Source organism: Vicia villosa, unplaced genomic scaffold (genome assembly GCF_029867415.1).
Source record: "Vicia villosa cultivar HV-30 ecotype Madison, WI unplaced genomic scaffold, Vvil1.0 ctg.000944F_1_1, whole genome shotgun sequence".
Classification (NCBI taxonomy): Eukaryota; Viridiplantae; Streptophyta; class Magnoliopsida; order Fabales; family Fabaceae; genus Vicia; species Vicia villosa.
Window position 1 is genome coordinate 185,464 of NW_026705425.1, and position 5,774 is coordinate 191,237.

A 5,774-nucleotide genomic window follows, 5' to 3' on the forward strand; every position below is an offset into this window, starting at 1 on the left:
CAAGATTTGTTCTGATCAATATTCTTAGTTTTGATGATAACAAGGATATGAATTTTGGATGAGATAATGTGGTACTCTAATACATTGCAATTTCCCTTTCAGGAAATATATAAAAAGTATGCACAAATCAGCGCTCAGAAGCTTTGACTCAGAAGGTTCAGCATGCAACATCAGAACATGGTAAGGCAAGACATCAGAAGATGGTCAAAGCAGAATCAGAACATGGGTCTATGGAAGCATCAGAAGAACTTGAGTTCAGAAGCAAAAGCACTGAAGTTCTCATGGTATCACGCTCAGAAGCACTTCAAGGTCAGAAGACAAGAAGATGCTCTACACCAAGCTGTTTGACTCTGATGATATTCAAACGTTGTATACATAAACATCAGATCAGAAGCAAGTACAAGATGGCAGGCTACGCTGACTGACAAAAGGAACGTTAGAAGATATTAAAGGCAACGTCAGTAGACATAGCGTAAACAAGGCTCGAGGTAGTTGACAAAAGAGTGAAACATTAAATGCATTGCTGTACGGAATACGCAAAGCATTAAATGCTCCCAACAGTCATCTTCTCAAGTGCCTATAAATATGAAGTTCTGATGAGAAGCAAGGTTACCGATTCTGACGATTTATATGAATACAAACTTGCTGAAACGCTGTTCAAATCAAAGCTCACAAACTTCATCTTCATCAAAGCTCACTACATTGCTGTTGTAATATATTAGTGAGATTAAGCTTAAACTTTAAGAGAAATATCACTGTTGTGATTATAGCTTTTCAGAAGCATTGTAATACTCTTAGAATTGATTACATTAATTTGTAAGTAACTAGAGTGATCAAGTGTGATCAGGATACTCTAGAAAGTCTTAGCTATGTGTCTAGGCAGTTGTAACTAGAGTGATCACATGGTGGTCAGGATACTCTAGAAAGTCTTAGCTTGTGTCTAAGCAATTGTTCCTGGAGTGATCAGGTTGTGATCAGGATACTCTAGAAGACTTAGTCGCGGACTAAGTGGAAAACCATTGTAATCTGTTGAGATTAGTGGATTAAATCCTCAGGTGAGGTAAATCACTCCCAGGGGGTGGACTGGAGTAGTTTAGTTAACAACGAACCATGATAAAAATAACTGTGCAATTTGTTTTTATCGTTCAAGTTTTTAGACTACACTTATTCAAACCCCTCCCCCTTTCTAAGTGTTTTTCTATCCTTCAATTGGCATCAGAGTGCCGGTTCTAAGGTGCAAGCACTTAACCGTGTTTAGAAAAGATTCAGGAAGAGAAAAACGCTTTAGTAAAAGATGGCTAGTGAAATTCCAACAAACCCACCTGCATCTACATCTGGCTCTGCTGAGCAATATAAAAGTAACAATGGTTATACTAGACCACCAGTATTTGATGGTGAAAACTTTGAATACTTGAAAGATAAACTGGAAAGTTACTTTCTTGGTCTAGATGGTGAACTATGGGATCTTCTGATGGATGGTTGCAAACATCCAGTGAAAGCTAGTGGCGTAAGGCTGACAAGGCAAGAAATGGATGATGATCAGAAGAAGCTTTTCAAGAATCATCATAAATGTAGAACTGTTTTGCTGAATGCTATCTCTCATGCTGAGTATGAGAAGATATCTAACAAGGAAACGGCCTATGATATATATGAGTCATTGAAAATGACCCATGAGGGAAATGCTCAAATAAAGGAGACTAAAGCTCTCGCTCTAAACGAGAGATATGAAGCCTTCAAGATGGAGGATGATGAAAACATTGAGAAGATGCTCTCAAGATTTCAAATGCTAACTGCTGGATTAAGAGTTCTGGATAAAGGCTACACCAAGGCTGATCATGTAAAGAAGATTATCAGAAGCTTACCCAGAAGATGGGGTCCAATGGTAACAGCATTCAAGATTGCAAAGAATCTGAATGAAGTTTCTTTGGAAGAGCTTATCAGTGCCTTAAGAAGCCATGAAATAGAGCTGGACGCAAACGAGCCTCAAAAGAAAGGTAAGTCTATTGCATTAAAATCTAATGTTAAAAAATGCACTAACGCTTTTTAGGCTAAAGAAGAAGATTCTGAAGAATCAGAATCAGAAGAAGAAGAAGATGAACTGTCCATGATCTCCAGAAGGGTAAACCAACTCTGGAAGAGCAAGCAAAGGAAGTTCAGAGGCTTCAGAAGTTCAAAGAGATTTGAACGAGGAGAATCTTCTGGTGAAGAAGGCTGTCTGCTATGAGTGTAATGAGCCTGGACACTTCAAGAATGAATGTCCAAAACTTCAGAAGGAGAATCCCAAGAAGAAGTTTCATAAGAAGAAAGGTCTTATGGCAACATGGCATGATTCTGAATCAGAATCAGAATCAGACTCTAAAGGAGAGCAAGCCAACTTCGCGCTGATGGCTACAGAAGATGATGGATCAGAATCTACATCAGAATCAGATTCTGAAGAGGTATTTTCTGAACTATCTAGAGAAGAGTTAGTTTCCAGTTTAACAGAACTTCTGGAACTCAAGGCTCATCTTAGTGTCAAATACAAAAAGCTGAAGAAGCAGTTTGAATTTGAAACTAAGAAGCTGGAAGTGGAAAATTCGGAACTGAAGGAAAAAGTTTTAAATCTATCCAAAGATAGTGGATCTCCCTCTGAAATAGAAAAATCCATTCCAAGTCTCAATCATATTCTGAAAGAATATGACTCGAGCTTCAGAAAGTTCTTATCTAGAAGTATTGGCAGAAGTCATCTTGCTTTTATGATATATGGTGTTTCTGGAAACAGAAGGTTTGGTTTTGGCTATGAGGGTGATACCTCACATAAATTTGAACCTATTGATGATCTGAAGATCACATACAAGCCATTGTATGATCAGTTCAAATATGGCCATGCACATGATATTAGGCTCACTTCACATGCACAGAGTTTTAACACTATTCACACCAAGAAGCATGTGACACATCCTAAGAAATATCATGCTGACAAACCTAAAGAATATCATGCTGTTCCTCCTGTTAAATATTATGCTAAACCCAAGTTCAATCAGAACTTGAGGAGAACTAACAAGAAAGGACCCAAGAAATTGTGGGTACCTAAGGAGAAGATAATTTCTGTTGCAGATATCCTTGGCTACAAAGAGGACAAAAAGCAAAATGTCATGGTACCTGGACTCTGGGTGCTCGCGACACATGACGGGAAGAAGGTCTACATTCCAAGACCTGGTGCTTAAACCAGGTGGAGAAGTCAAGTTTGGAGGAGATCAGAAGGGCAAAATCATTGGCTCTGGAACCATAAGTCTTGGTAACTCTCCTTCCATAACTAATGTACTTCTTGTAGAAGGATTAACGCATAACTTATTGTCCATAAGTCAATTAAGTGACAATGGTTATGATATAATCTTCAATCAAAAGTCTTGCAAGGCTGTAAGTCAGAAGGATGGCTCAATCCTATTTACAGGCAAGAGAAAGAACAACATTTATAAGATTGATCTTTCTGATCTTGAGAAGCAGAAGGTGACTTGTCTTATGTCTGTTTCTGAGGAGCAATGGGTCTGGCACAGAAGATTAGGACATGCTAGTTTGAGAAAGATTTCTCAGATTAACAAACTAAATCTGGTCAGAGGACTCCCAAATCTGAAATACAAATCAGATGCTCTTTGTGAAGCATGTCAGAAGGGCAAGTTCTCCAAACCTGCATTCAAGTCTAAGAATGTTGTGTCTACCTCAAGGCCGTTAGAACTCTTGCACATTGATTTGTTTGGCCCAGTCAAAACAGCATCTGCAAGAGGGAAGAAATATGGATTAGTCATCGTAGATGATTATAGCCGCTGGACATGGGTAAAGTTCTTAAAACACAAGGATGAGTCTCATTCAGTGTTCTTTGAATTCTGCACTCAGATCCAATCTGAGAAGGAGTGCAAGATCATTAAGGTCAGAAGTGATCATGGTGGTGAATTTGAGAACAAATTCTTTGAGGAGTTCTTCAAAGAAAATGGCATTGCCCATGATTTCTCTTGTCCTAGAACTCCACAGCAAAATGGAGTTGTAGAGCGAAAGAATATGACTCTACAAGAAATGGCCAGAACCATGATCAATGAAACCAATATGGCTAAGCATTTCTGGGCAGAAGCAATAAACACTGCATGTTACATTCAGAATAAAATCTCTATCAGACCTATTCGAAATAAGACTCCTTATGAATTGTGGAAGAACAGAAAGCCCAACATTTCATATTTCCATCCTTTTGGATGTGTATGTTTTATTCTGAATACTAAAGATCATCTTGGTAAGTTTGATTCTAAAGCACAAAAGTGTTTCCTTCTTGGATATTCTGAACGCTCTAAAGGCTACAGAGTATACAATACTGAAACATTGATTGTAGAAGAATCAATCAATATCAGGTTTGATGATAAGCTTTGTCTTGAAAAACCAAAGCAGTTTGAGAATTTTGCAGATATAGATATTGATATATCAGAAGCTGTAGAACCAAGAAGCAAAGCTGCAGAAGCTGGCAGTCTCAGAAGCAATGGATCAGAAGATCAAGTTGCTGCATCTTTAGAGAATATCAGGATTTCTGAAGAGCCAACAGTCAGAAGATCACCCAGACTTGCATCAACTCATTCAGAAGATGTGATTCTTGGGAAGAAAGATGATCCTATCAGAACAAGATCCTTTCTAAAGAATGACTATCAGAAGTAGTGATCAGAATAAGAAGATGTACAGTCTTTTCAGAACAACACAGCTGTGATCTATGAGTATCTGAATATGAACTCGTGTCCGTACGGTCAGTACAAAGCGTGTAGTTGAAAAGACGCCGACCTAGGTAACTGTGTTAAATCATTTCATTTACCACGTTCTCTCTCCTAATGTCATTTCTCATTGAATGCATAATGATGTCTTTTTCTTGCAATCATTTTCTTTCAAAAATTTTCTTTTCTTTTTTCAAATCATTTAAATAACCCGCTTCATCTTGATTTCTTCTTTCTCTCTCTCTCTCTCTCTCTCTCTCTCTCTCTCTCTCTCTCTCTCTCTCTTTCTTTTGTGTATCTCTTTCGTTGCATTCGTTTTCAAACCCTAGTTTCTGATTTGATCTCAAAGCATAATCATCATGAACTCATCTTCAAATTCATCAAACCCAGCAAAAAGTCTCACTTCTACACAGATTCTTCTACGCAAATATAGGTATGCTCCTTTGAAAACTTGCATGATTCCCATGGACGAACTGGAAGTTCTTTGTGAATCTGCTGTGGACTTCGACAATCTTAGAGCAAATGGTTTTCTGTGTGACGTTAGAATATTGGAGCAAGGATGGTCGAAATATCTTGATAGACTGGTTGGACCAATTTATCCTGAACTTGTGAAGGACTTCTGGGTACATGCAACGGTTACCCCAACTGCTATAATTTCCTTCGTACTAGGGCATGAAGTGGTTATTACTGAAAAACTCATCAGGAAGCTGTACAATCTGAATGATGAAGAAGGTTGGTCCGGCTTTCGACTTGGAACGGTTAACTGGCATCAAGTTGAAAATCAAATCTCTCTTGCCTTCGGAGCTGATTCTCATAAAACGGGCACTTTGAGGTCGTTTTATCAAGTATGGGCTGAGATTATTCTGGGTTCTCTTCACCACATAAAGAAGATGTTCTCTCCCTCCGCCTACATCAGTCCGGATCACAAGTACACTCTCTTCTGCATTGGCAGAAAGATAGAACTCAACATCTCTCACATTCTATTTGAAAATCTGAAGTCTTCTATAGTTGAATAAAGAGAAGATGAAAGGGCGAAGTACCCTTATATTC